Genomic DNA, 14,437 nt, shown 5'->3' on the forward strand with positions numbered 1-14,437 from the left:
ATACCTTTTAAAATCTGTGAGATGGACAACTCTCTCAATGATATAATTTAATCTTGTCTTTTATTGGCTGTTGTGTAGCTAATACTAATTATATAATTCCATACCTCATTGGAATTGTCTGAAATCCTATGCTTGTAGTCGATAAAAGACTACAGAAGCCAGCATTTCTGACAAAAGAGGATGAGGAAGATGTGCAGTAATCATGCTTTTATTGCTCGTGGTGGTTTGAGAATTACCAGACTTGGCTGCCTGTAAATGTCCTCTGGCCAATTTCTCAATGGGTTGGATGTCAATGTCATTGCCTCAAAGCACTATTCTCTCGGTCGGCCTTGAACTTTTTAGAGCGATTATATGCTGTGCTTTGTTGAATCAGTCCACTGATGTTCGGCCTAGCATTTCTCCTGCTCTGATTAAATGTGCAAAATTTGGGAGAAGTGCTTAAGCCATGAAAAGAATCTCATTTCCACAGACTGTTTGTTGAAGTAAATTTTGTGTGCATGTGTGTCTGTGTACATTGTCTGTTTATGTGTGTGTATATGTGCCATTGTTTATTTACTTTTGTGGATTGCATTTGTGAATTTTAGTTCTTTGATGTGTTAATCAGGTCTGGTCCCTCTTAGAGGAGCATCCGGGTTCAAAGGGAATTAAATCCCTTTTTCGTCTATGCATTTGTGTGTGTTTGAGAAGTGTCAGAGTGCAGTAGCACAGATGGGCCTGTTGTCCTGGAATTACCATCGCTGTTTCAACTGTTGGATGCAATTCTTGACAAATAAACTGAATAGCATTCCTTAAAATTTGTGTTTTATAAGTATATATTCATTTTTCTAATTTAGCATGCACAAGGATTAAAAAAATAGACTTTTATTGACAATTTTTGTAATATCTATGCTTTATTATTAATGCTTTACTTAACTGTCACTATTAAATATCTTAAAATTACCTCTATTTTGGGGCTTTTTATTAGCAAATACTGCTATACAATAATTGTGATTATTAAATGGGCATATCATGCCATTTTACTTACAATTATAATAGACTGACAGCACTTGCATTTCTTGTGCTCTTATATTCAGATGAAGCGTCTTTGAACAGTGAGGTCCACAAGAAGCAGATGCCCAGGTGTTCAAACTGAGGTTGGAGTTTGTTCTCAGAACAACATCTTACCAGAAATGTTTGGTTCAGGATTAGCACTCGTATCTTTTCCTGTCAACAATACAGTGCAGTTGATGCTGCAGTCATGTATGGCAAGCTGGATCAGACAAAGCCAGATATAACCAAGTAAGTGGACCTCTATTCTGTGAATACTCTTAAAACTCATTTTAAATATTGTTACAGTATTCCTTTTTTGTCTACACAAACCTCTATCCACACTTTGGCAATATAATCGCCATTGGCTAGAAATTTGTTTTGTTTACTCGCCAGAATATAAAACACGGTAAGGTCTAATGAGCTGCTGGGTTAATGAATATTAAAGGTATAGTTCACCCAAAAATGAAAATGACCCTCCAGCAATCCTAGGTGTATATGACTTTCTTTCAGATGAGTAAAATTGGAGTTATATTAAAAAGTGTCCTGGCTCTTCCAAGATTTATCACGGCAGTGAATGGGGGTTGAGATCTTGAAGCCCAAAAAAGTACATCCATCCATCATAAAAAAGTACTCTACACAGTTCCAAGGGGGTTAATAAAGGCCCTCTGGAGTGAAGCGATGCGTTTGTGTAAGAAAATTATCCATATTTAAAACTTTATAAACCGTAATCTTTAGCTTACGGTAACTGTCGTATGTGCATTCACGAGACAGAGGTGTTCCAGTGTATGACGTAGGCGTAGCGTAAACTCTGATTACTTTTTTGGGCTTCAAAATCTTGACCCCCATTCACTGCCATTATGAGCACTAGCTAATAGGACAGCTGCTTGGGCATTAACCCCGCCCACTACCAAAGAAACCAGCAGTCTTCTGCCTGTTTTCAAAGCTGAATAATTCCAAACTCAGTCATTTTGAGAGGAAAAAAACAACAAAAAATATAATGTAAATATAGCGTGTAAATTCTTTGCAAAATTCTCTCACTTTCTCTCTCTTTGCATATGTGTGAGAAACACAAAGCTCTCTCAGCCAAGTGATGATGAGTCATCCGCCTACACGCTAGAGACTACGGCATGTCAAATTCGATGCACAACCTTTAATATCAATGAGAAGAGTGGGCTGTAAAGACAGTGAGTAAAACTCTCCAGTGCTCAGAAAGTGAGTGAAAATATATCTGTGCCAGGTTAGGATTTTATTGTGACATAGGCAAAATAATTTTTTGGGCCCGCCACCCCTATTACCATTACATACTATTATAGCACAGACAAGTTTCTGTGTGTGTGTGCCCAAGACTGTGAGTCTGTATTCTTATGTGTTTGCGTTTGTATGTGAAACAGTGGGGAAAAAAAACCTGATTCGTAGATATTAAAACTTAATTTTTAATTTCATCAGGAAAACATGGAAATAATTTGTGTTTTTATCCTATTGTGTGTTACATTTATTTGCTTGGTAAATATCTTTTTGGGTTTTCGTTCTTTTGCTGTTGTACTGTAGGTACCTCGTAGAATAAAAAGTAATTCTTTCTCCTTATTGTAATTTCACTGTAAATCCCATTTGAAGGCAAACTACCATATCAAAGTTTTCCACTTTGAAACAAAAACACATTTCTTAATCTAGATGAAAAATGTAATGCAGTGCATATATGATCATTTATTTTAAACAAATTTTATTTGGATATGCCAAAAAAAAAAAAAAAAGTTTTTTGCTTTGTCTGAACAAGCCAGTCTGTCCACAAACCTGAGTGTTCAAGCTAGAGAAGTGAACTTTCTCATTTAACACAATAATACTGATTAAAATGCAAAACTATAGAGAGCTTGCACTTATAAATATGAGATTCATCATCTGCAGTTACCTGGGCCTTGAGTATTAACAGTGACCTTTTAAGTGAGAGACATCAAGAGGATGGAGTCAGAAAAGGATCCCACAATGCATCCTTTGCATATTCATGCCTGCACAGATTATCACGCTCTGCAAACATGGCAGTGTTCCAGAAAAACAAACATGCCAATGTGTGTGTATTTGTGTGCATGCAAATATCTGTGGTGTGTTGCCACACATGGACAGTTTCCAGAGCTTCTGAAGACAAAATTGACATCTCAGATGAGTTCACTTCTAGGTGGAGTGCAAGAGGCGCAAAACAAGGTGACCTTTTTCACCCACCACCACGCATTTCCAGATCTTGGCTTGTCTTGTCTGTGTCTGCTGTGCTCATTATAGAAGCACTGTACCACTTGCACCTGACAGTACTCAACAGACACAACGGACATTAACATGCACCCTAGCCATTGCTTCTCTAATATCTAAATGTCCACAAAGCTGTGGTCAGGTGTGTGTCAATGGCTACATTTACATGCATCCTTATACTGTGATTAAAGCAATGTTGCAATTTAGTTGGCGCTCAAAGAATACTGTGATTAGGTTAATGTGATTATGCTCAGTAACCATAACTGTCATACAATATGTGGACCACTGGTGTTTTAATTGTTCTATACAGGCTTGTATATCCTATATAATTATGCATGCATGTATGTATAATAACATTTCTTTCATGAATTGCACAGTAGTGTTCTATGTTCAGTGTTCTAGTTCTATGTTCTAGTTCTATGTGACTGCACCATTCTTGCAAAATCTGATTTGTTGGTTGATAGATTATACATTAATTGTAGTGACAATGAGCTTACCAGTGGTTTAAATTAATGTTTATATTATTATTATTATTATTATTATTATTAAACATTAATTTAAACCATTGTCACTAACAAACTTTGTTATAATAATAACAACAATAACAACAACAAGAATAATAATTATTGATTATTATTAATTATAATAGTGGGTATAATAGATAATAGTGGGTATAATCGGGGCGGTTTCTTCATTAGGGCGACTGGGCAACACACCACCAAAGTGCGAATGGGAGGGATTCAATGTTCTAGACTGCTTGTTCTGCCTATGGATATATAGTCCAATCAGCATCAAGTCATGTTCTGTGGAGTACTGCCCCTTTTTGGGCGATTTCATTCTGGGTGAGAATTTTTATTTTCTTTTTAAATTTACAATTTGCTCCGTTTAATAATTCAGAATGGATCGGTATATATTTATATATAGTCAGGTTAAGGCGACTGTTATAGAGGTCTGTTGGCATCTCCGTGTGGTCATGTTTGGTATTGCAGCTTGACTTTAAAGTTATTTATATACTGTATGTGTAGAAAATGTAAACAAATGTAAAAAAAAAAACATTCTGCACAGTTTTTGCTGTTGCACTGTATACATAAATTGTGAATTATGAAATTAAATAATTAATGGGGTCATTTATCTTTAAAAAAGCTTGCAGAAAATATAGTTTTGTGGGAATCATCCTCAATCTTTACCTTGGTAAAACAATTATTTACTTACTACTTCTTTTGTTATAATGGGATAAATCATACTGGGATGTATGCTAAAATTTTGGATGTGGTCCCCTACCTAGAATTTTTTTCACCGGCTGCCACTGGGTATAATATATAGTGATTCACCGATGTATCGTCCGCCAATATTTATTTTTCCTCAATTTACAACCATCGGCATATCGGCTATATAAGGAAAAATCCTCTATAACAAACCGATGGTTTATTAATTAACTGTGTGAAGGCACTGAGCTGTATAATGTGTATTGCATAATCCTAGCACTGCTGTTTGCACTTTAATGCTAATCAAATAACAAAAGACAAAAGATCACACACTATTCTCACCATAATCCATAAGAGCTAAACAAAACACAGCACGAGAAGTGCACATTAAACTCTCTCTCTCCATTGCATTATGATCAACATACAGCAAATTACACAAAACACTTATAACAACTAACAGTAAACAAATACAGATCTCATGCCTTTTCAGGGGCAAACTTTAAATCCGAAGAACTGCGTTCTTTCATTACCCATATAGCTCCGTAGACTAGAAAACCCATCCTTCCTTAGTTAAGGAGATCTCATACAAATTTAAACTTACAAAAAATATAAAAATGTATACAAAAACTTATACATTCAGTACATCCCTAATAATATATAATTATTACTGCATACAAATATATGCAAACAGGATGCAAAGGGGAAAAAATAAAAGGAGAGACAGGGAAAGAGAAAACAGAGCAACTGCAATGTTGATGGTCATTAGGGAGTGCCATTCACAATAGTAGTTTTGATACCTCTCTCCATCCAGGCCAGCCGGAATGGTTTGGAAATTGCATGGCAACAGCCATGATTACAGTAGGAAACTGTCAAACAAATACAAACAATCCTCCTCTCAGAAAAAATACCATCCTAATGCCTTGTCTTGCTGTCATCATCCTTTTTTTAACAGGAGCAGTAAAAGTCTTTGGCAGCAAAGCCCTATCAACAGCAGCGGCGCACTCATATGAATCAATAACATTGTGCTGACGTGGACCTCGGCCATCAGACGAGATGACCTCCTCATTAATGACCAGTTAAACCAAACACTGTACCATTATGCCATATGTGTGTTCTATAAAGAAGCTAAACACCTCACTGGGGAACTAAAGAACACTTGCCAGGGTCCGTTCCCCATTTGGCTGTAAAACATTTTCAAGGTGAGTCCATTCTGCTCGTCCATATGCAACGCTGGCAATTATACCACTTCCATGCTGTTAATGTCTCACCAAGGTCTCGTAGAGGCAGCAGTCAGTAATTCGGAGCAGCTCGGCTGCTTGGTCATGCCCTGCACGTTAAACAGCACGACACTGGCATCAGCTAAACTCAAGGCGACAACCCATGTGGCGGTTCTATCGAAGCAGACGAAAGCCTTACTCCACTGATCGTTGTGAGCCTTCGCTCCAGAAGCGGCACACGGTGCGACGCTGACCCCGAGCTCCCAGAATCCCTTCCACGCTCCCTTCAGCCTCCATTCTGTGAACCGCTCATCTTCCTGCTATATTAGCTATGCCATTGGCTTCACGGGAGGGAGAGAAAGGGCTCAAACCCCATTAGATCCTGTTAAATTCATTTTCGTTTGACCACACATCGAGTGCCTCCCCTCAGGCAGTCACAGTTCTCTTTCTGTATATCTAATCAGTGGTCTTGAGCCCCATGCCAAGGCCTCGGCCCCGTCCACAGCAAACACACAACTCGCTAATGACGCTCCATTACAGGGCACAACCTCAAGCATGCGGGCGCTACAATCAGCCTGACATTGCCATAAATCAACCCAAATGCCCCGCTCCCCCCACCTCTTCCCCTTTTATCCGGCTCGACGAATCATATCTGACAGACTTTGGCCTTCAAAGGCATTAAGAAGGATCACAGATCCACAGTAAGTAGGTACAATGCTGCCACCCAACCATTCCACAGAAACAACATGCAGAATTGGCTACACCCCACATGAAGTTGATTTAAAATCAGAAGGACTGGAAGAAGAATTTTCAAATCATATTCAACCATCCATCCTTCTCTCTATAAAACTGTCTATCTATCTGCTTGTGTCTATCTACCTCTACAGCATTTATCCGTCAATCTGTCTATCTGATCTGTCAATCTAACTATCTATTCATACATCTACCCATAAAGCTGTCCATCTATCTATCTATCTATCTATCTATCTATCTATCTATCTATCTATCTACAGAAGATATCTATCTATCTATCTTCCCTTGAAATTGTAATTGCGATTATTAATTACGATTATCTCAGTTTACATTGAATGATGTTTATACCATTGTCTGATGCAACGGCATGCCGTATTTTTATATGAAAGTAAACAGGCTGAAAACCCTAACTGAAAAACCTTTAGTTCTTTTCTATAGTATTAAACCTCAGATGTCAAATACACATCGGATTGGTTTCTTCTTTAAATTATAAAAAAAATATTTATATTATATAAATATTATTTATATTTTTATATATATTATATAAAAATTAATTATTAATGGTATTATAATGTTATACTAAAATTAAAACAATGGAAAAACCCTTAATATAACATGTAGAAAAAAAAAACATATCTTAAGCATGTGGAAAAACGTAAGTGGGCTTTGAACGATTAATTGCCACTTTGAACGATTACATAACTGTGGCATCCATAATAGTAATCACGATTAGAAATTCAATTAATTGTGCAGCCGTAATCTACACTATTTATCCATCAATTAATCTGTCTCATGAGTCATACAGACTTCTTTGTATTTCAAAGCATTTTAATTCTACTTCCTTACATTCAAATTTGAATTACAATTCTGCATCCTGTTTGCTACCTCAATTCAGGAATTGAATCAAAATTTAAAAGGCTTTCAATTCTGTTGTACAACACACAATCACATGACTGTCTTTTGGTCTTAGGGTAACAGGATGGGTCAAATGGTCATACACTGTGGTCTATTCTATAAAAAGCATTATGGATACAGTGGGGTGATTTTCACAACAATTTTGCCAATTTTGGCATAGATTTTTGCACACTATATTCTCAGCTCATCTCTGTAACATCACTCCCCTGATACTTTCCACCGTAATGAACCAATATGGTGTTATTGTGAAATACACTTCTAAGAAAATTACCTGGCTTATCTAATTTGTAACTGTATTATATCAACAGCATGAAGTTTATCAGCCACTAGATTCTTGTGGAATCAATTGTAGGGCACATGCATCCTTGGGGTCTGTGTCTTCTCTGAGCACATCAATGCTTTATATACATCAGTGCTGCACCTCGACCAGGTAGTTGGTTAATGTTCTGCAGGGAGCTGGCTACAAGAATGAGTTGTGCCAATTGATCATGCCCAAATTGGCATCAGCAAAAGCCACGTCGGTCTTCAGAATAAATCAGAATTAGATCTTGATGCAGCTTGTCCGACCCTCTGATAGACTCTTTATTGCACTCTGGCCTGACATAATATCAATCTAATCTGGAGATATGAGGATTTATTTCAGACTGAGGTCGTAAATGTAAATTTGGTGCCGCGCACTATTAGGGGAGTCCTTATTCAGTCCTCAAGCTGCTCAGGAGTCAATATGTTTGGAAGGTGCCAAAGCTATAAGCTAATTTACTGCTGCTCTAGTTTGGCCATTTGAATTGGTAATGTCTATTGTTTAGTTGTTGCAATGAAAATCAAAAAAACATTTAGCTGTTTATGCTCAGTATGCTTGGGGCACAATCAAAAGCAATTTGTGGTATATTTTTGGTCAGGCTTCACTAAGAAATTTAAAGTCTAGAATAGTTTTTAAACATCTCCAGTGATGGATCTGGAGAAATCACCTCATCAAACTTCAAAGTGAAATTCACTAATAACCTTCCTTTGCTTAACTCCATGCAATGTGACCTTACCCAAAATTCAGTGACCTGTTTGTGCTACTGAGAGGTACTTTGGATGCATCCTGTTTTATGTATAAAAAAAACATAACTTTACCTTAGATCAAACAAACAAACAAAAAAAACAACAGCCTTTTGAGTTCCTCCTAGTTTCCACCCTAGCCTGATCGACCTTTCTCATTTCTAATTTGTCAGCAAGGTTCGACAAATGATCAAGCATTGACATTAAAAGGTCATCTCACCTGCCTGTTGAAGTTTGATTTAAGTTTGACAGGGAAAGTTGTCTGGGGTTGGGATGTGTCTGCTATATGTCATGCTATATGCCAGCTTCTGCATCACGCATGTCAACCTTAGACTCAAAATATTTACATAGTCAAAGCACTTCAACAAAGGTTAAAAAAAAAAAAAAAACTCAAACTCTTAACAGGCATGCACATTTAAGGGAATAAGTAATAAGTTCTTTCTATCTGTGATGCGTTTTGAAAGAAATTCATACAGGTTTTTTTCTTAATTTGATGACCTTGACTTTGATATTGAAGTCATGGGCCATACATTAAAACAGAAAATGTAACAAAAATGTGCTATGCATTCAAGTGCCATACTGTTTGAAGTAAAACTATTATAAAAATAACCATAATAGGAAAGTCAAAAGCTAAACGGTGCTTTAAATCCCCTGAAGCATACTGAGAAAAGCTTAACTCTATTGTGAACCAAAGTGGAGATTTGAGCAGAGGAGGAATGACACCAGAGTTGGGTGTAATGCGTACACAGTAACTTACTGTATTCAGTACTGTATTCTAATTACTTTTCCTGATAATGCAGTTATGTAATGCATTACATTTTACATTTCTGTAATTTGATTACAGTTACTAATGTCAATAAAATTACGTTACTTATGTTACAATGCAGTGGTAAGAAAAAATATAAATTAAAATGTATTTTAAAATCATGTTTAGCATGTCATGTATGCACTTTAATAAATCACAGGAGAATGCAAGCTAAAATGCATGTACAACATTTAGATTCAATGAAAGGTTGCCTATCATATTTCAAAATGTTGCACTAAATTTCACATATTTTAGTCTGGCATTATAGTTTGGGAAAAGATCAACTAATAAAATGCGACATACAAGTTTATATCAAAATAACTCTAATATAAGTAAGAATAAATGACTCATCAGAATGATCTCCTCTATTGGATCAAGCTGCGCATCGAATCACATTCTTCTTCGGAGGTAAATAGAAGGTTGATTCCTCACAGCGCGTCTTCTTTCAAAAACGAAAATTAGCCAAGATGAACTTGTTGAATCTTGTTGGTTTGTTTACAGAGGTGATGTGGGAGTTTACATGTTCGCATCTCTCACGTGGATGATTATGGCATGAATAGTGTGCACTGCTCGTGGGTATGACCACATTACAGATAATGAGCTCAGACAGGAAAGACTGTACCTCGCGTTGGCATTAAATTACTGAAAGAACTAATGTATTTTTAAGTTTGATAACTTGAAAAGTAAATTCAACTTGAAAGTAACTTAGGATTCTGATTACTTTTTAAATGCAGTAATTAGTAATGTAATCAAATTGCAATTTAAATGAGTAATTAGTAATTTGTTGTGGATTACTTTTTTGAGTAACTTACCCAACACTGAATGATAGTGGCGTGCACAGACCTTACATTCTATTGTGGAATTATATCTAATCAAGGATGCACATAAATGTGTGCCTGTGTGACCAAAATAAAAAAAAAAATGTGTTGGGTAAATAAGTTCAGACCACTCATTTGCGTACCGACATGGTTGACAGCCATTTCAGATCGACTAACTGTAATGCTGTATAAGATTTCTATTTGAACTGAAAGCATTATTCTAGGCTCTGCGCTGCCAGTATCACAGCAAAACACAAAACTGTGACATTTCACTCACTGATGTGCTTCACTTGTGAGTGCATATTCTTATTTGCCGACAACCAACCAAAATAAAAGCTTGCTGAGTTTAGGTTTGAAAATGATGAACATTTATATAAAAAATAAAAAAAGTAAGAAATGTAAATGTAAATATTGGCATTGTATTTTTTAAGTGTACTATAAATTAATTGTATTTTTATTTAATACTTTTTATTTAAAAATAAAACAATATTAAATCACACTTTATTTATTTATTCATTTTATTATTTTATTAAAAAATTAAACAAAGTAAAATAATAGAATTATTACTGTTATTAATTATTTTATTTTTTATAGTTTTATTTAATGGGTCACATTATGTGAAGTGTGTGAGCACTAAACCAAATCTCCAGGTGCTCTGTACTAGACTGAAATACTGAAATATATACAGTGGGTATAGAAAAGAATCACCTCCATTTAAAATAATCACATTTTGTTGATTTGCAGCTTGAAATGAAGATGGACAAAGGTTTCATTTTATCCAGTTGTATTTACTCAGTGCAACTGATAATATCCAAGTGAAAGATATAACACCAACAAAATAGTGTCTGTCTTCATTTCAGGCTGCAAAGCAACAGAATGTTATTACTTTAAAGATGGGGGGGGGTCTTTTCTATACCCACGGTATGAAATGTAGTACACACGCACATGCACACACACACAGTGTACCGTTCAAAACTTTGGGTTTGGATTTCTTTTTTCATTCTTCATACATCTATGCATATATTTCAGTATAAACACTTTAAACCATTCCTCTTTATAACACTTAACACTTAAAGCTGGTGAGCCAATAATTCTGTTCCTTAGATATGTGATATCCAGGATAAGATGTGACAGCCAGGGACAAGTGCTGGTAAAAAAAAAAGCGCTTGAGGATGCACGTGGCCACTCAGCATGCTGGGTGATTATTCCTACAGGCAGCCCTCAACTCATTACGGTGCGTAGTAATAGAGAAAAAGGAGAAGTGTGCGGCAAGATTTACAAGATAATGGGTGAGTGCTGCATTTTAGTATGCTTCTCTGTGATTAAATCACAGGCTTGATAAATATTTACATTCATCTAAAATGAGATTAGGCTTCGCCAAGATGGCTGGCAGTCCAGCCTGCCGCCCGAGGACAAAAACGCCTTCGAATTCCTGATGAGATGCATCAGTGTGAGTTTTCTCTTGTGCTGTTAGATCCACTTTAAAACTCAATCTTCCCTGAATAAACTATTGCCCTCACAGACATTAAACGTGTAAAGGTCACCTACAGGTTGGTGATTGTTAGCCAAGTCAAATTTGGAAATGGAAACAAGCCACCACAGAATAAAATCTACCTTAACAGATTACAGTACATCCTTTGTTTAGTCTAGTTATTTTCAATTTCTGACTGTCTGTATCCCGTTTATCCTTCAGTGACAATCATAGTTGGCAAGTAAACAGTTTGTTTTTACCCAAGAGAAAACAGCTCTTTAATAAAGTTGATATACTGCACTGACAGTCCAATATTTGGGTAAGTCTGGAAAAATGACAGAAAAAAGACTTATTAAAAGACTGCAAAGCCTTATCTGTCCTGCCTATTAACAACGGGCAGCACAAATGGCCATGGAAACCAATTTCTAAAAACGCTTCAAAAATTTCATTCCTCTAGCAGACTTTGTTTGGCCTAAAATCTACTAGAACAAAGATTTTCCTTCATCTATGAGTCTCTTTGGTGTAACAAAATTAGATCCACGTTTAAAGCTTGTCTCTCAAATAGCAGAAGAAAGATTGATCAGAGCGCAAGAGTGACTGATATAGGGACTTGTATTTATCGGTTAAATCACTCCAGGCAGTAAGGGGAGTGCATCAAAAATAATAAGATCATCGATTAGGAACAGAGGTGTGTATATTGTAGATCAAATGGCTTTTCGGGGGAAACTCGCTCGCAAACACACACTCAAATGTGCCGGATTGGTTCGTGAAGCAAGGAAAGCATTTGAAAGATGTTTGAGTTTTCCATAAAAAGATCATAAAGCCATATCTGATGAATAAATATGAGGTATGGGGGAGGGCTACTGCTGGGTCATTGTGGTGTTACTGCTTCAAGTTCGTGATTATTTTTCAGGCTTGAAATCTTCCTCTCTAGCTCTCTTACTTTCTCTCACACACTGTACTTCCTTTAGCCTAAGTATAATATGGTTTCGTAAAGTGGGACAGTATGATTAGCCTAATGTGGGATAGTACTTCAGTCAGTCAAAAATGTGTGGAGGGGCATGGTTTGTGGGGCAAAAATGATTATTTACAGGGTTTTAGTGTTGTTATGCAATATTACAATGCTGTTAATGCAGATGGGATTATAAATGATGATGATGATGATGGTGTCTTGACATGTGAAGGACAGCTTGTTTTCAGAGATGTAATGAGTTAACCTCTGTAGGTTGTTTTTATTCAGGTAGTTTTCAAGGTTTGTGCAGGCTAGCTGCTAGAGGTTTTCAAAAAGACATTATGATTGTATGTGTTTGTTTAGTAAAAGAGAAAGCATATGGAATGCAAAATCTGTGATGCTCAATATCTGAAAGCCGCTCAGATATAACAGCAGATAGAACCTTATAATTCCAAGACGTCAGTTTTTTTTGGTGAAGGAAAAGACATCAGTTTGATGCATTTAAGAGCCTTTTTTAAATTTGCGTATTATATTTGCTTGCAATTATTTGATCTGAATTGGGGTATTGATTGAGAAATGTGTTTTTGAGGCCAGATGGTAGTTATGACATTGCCCAGCAGATGCTAACTGGGCCATACCAACCAGCAAAACCTTGACCCACACCTACCTACAAAAGCAAATCAAATATCCATTTTGCAGTGACAAGGTCCATTCCTATAATGAACAATTTTATTGCTTCTCTCACCATTTTTTCCCTGCCCTAGATTCACATTTACCATGGTACAGGTATAGAAAGCAAAGTGTTTTTGCAGCCGTAACCTGGTGTGACATTTATGTGCGCCATTGTAAACCCCAAGAGTAAGTGTGCTTTTCTTAATAGCCATTTTACTCTCTAAATGACATGTTCCAGTTTTTTTCCTGCTCTTGAACCTTTAACTCCATCTGTGCAAATCCAATCAATACCTTATTATTAAGGTAACGGGCGAGGGCAGGCAATGAGCTACCTCAGCGTGCTTGTAATTTTTTTCCTCCGCTCCTGTGAATGGCTTGTTTACTGTGACACGGAGATAATAACATTAATGTGTCATCAAGCATAGATTTCTGTGGTGCTTCATTGCACCGCATCCATTGACAGCTCATCAAAATCTGCTCCTGGGAGGAGAGTCTGGACTTCAATCTGCGTTCCTTGGTATGAGGACTAGAACCTTATTGTCTAACGATGACCTCTAGGTCTGGGCCATAAAGCAAAAATCCATATGGTGTTGACGCATATACAGTTTCATTAAATTGGAATTATTGATCAGGGTTTGCTGTTGTTGCCTAATACTCAGTGATGCTCACTGGACCGTAGATGCTTTGACCAACGGGATTCATAACAGTTTTATCAACACAGCAGGAAAAGACATGAAAAGAAAAATTACCTTGAGGTAGTGAAGCATTTAAATTGCAAGAATATGTATAGTGTTGCTGATCTTCATCGCAAATGTTTTTGAACACAAGGACAAAACTTGTAGATTATTTGCAGCAGTTGAGCAGTTGGTATTTTAGTGCAGCTTAGTCGCTGACAACCCGCAAGGAAAGGAAAAGGAAAGGACGTGACGTGGCCAAGTATGGTGACCCATATTCGGAATTTGTGTTCTGCATATAACCTGTCCTTGTGCACACACACAGCAGTTATTAGTGAACACACACACACCGTGAACACTAGGGGTGCCTGCCACAGAAGTCACGGTTTCGGTACGTACCTCGGTTTTGTGGTCACGATTCGATACGAGTTCAGGAAACAGGAAACTGATTTTTTTATTTATTTTGAACAGACAGTAATGCTACATGTAGCATGAGCAGTTGTTTTTAAATTGTTTTTTAATTAGATTGTATAATTTCAAGATTTAAAGCAAAAACAGAACTTTTGATTTGAAATTATGCTACATAAGACACCTGCACAAAATAAAACAGCAGATGTACTGAATGAAAATAACAGCAGGTGGTG

This window comes from Cyprinus carpio, chromosome A16 (assembly GCF_018340385.1).
Source record: "Cyprinus carpio isolate SPL01 chromosome A16, ASM1834038v1, whole genome shotgun sequence".
In the NCBI taxonomy this organism is placed as follows: Eukaryota; Metazoa; Chordata; class Actinopteri; order Cypriniformes; family Cyprinidae; genus Cyprinus; species Cyprinus carpio.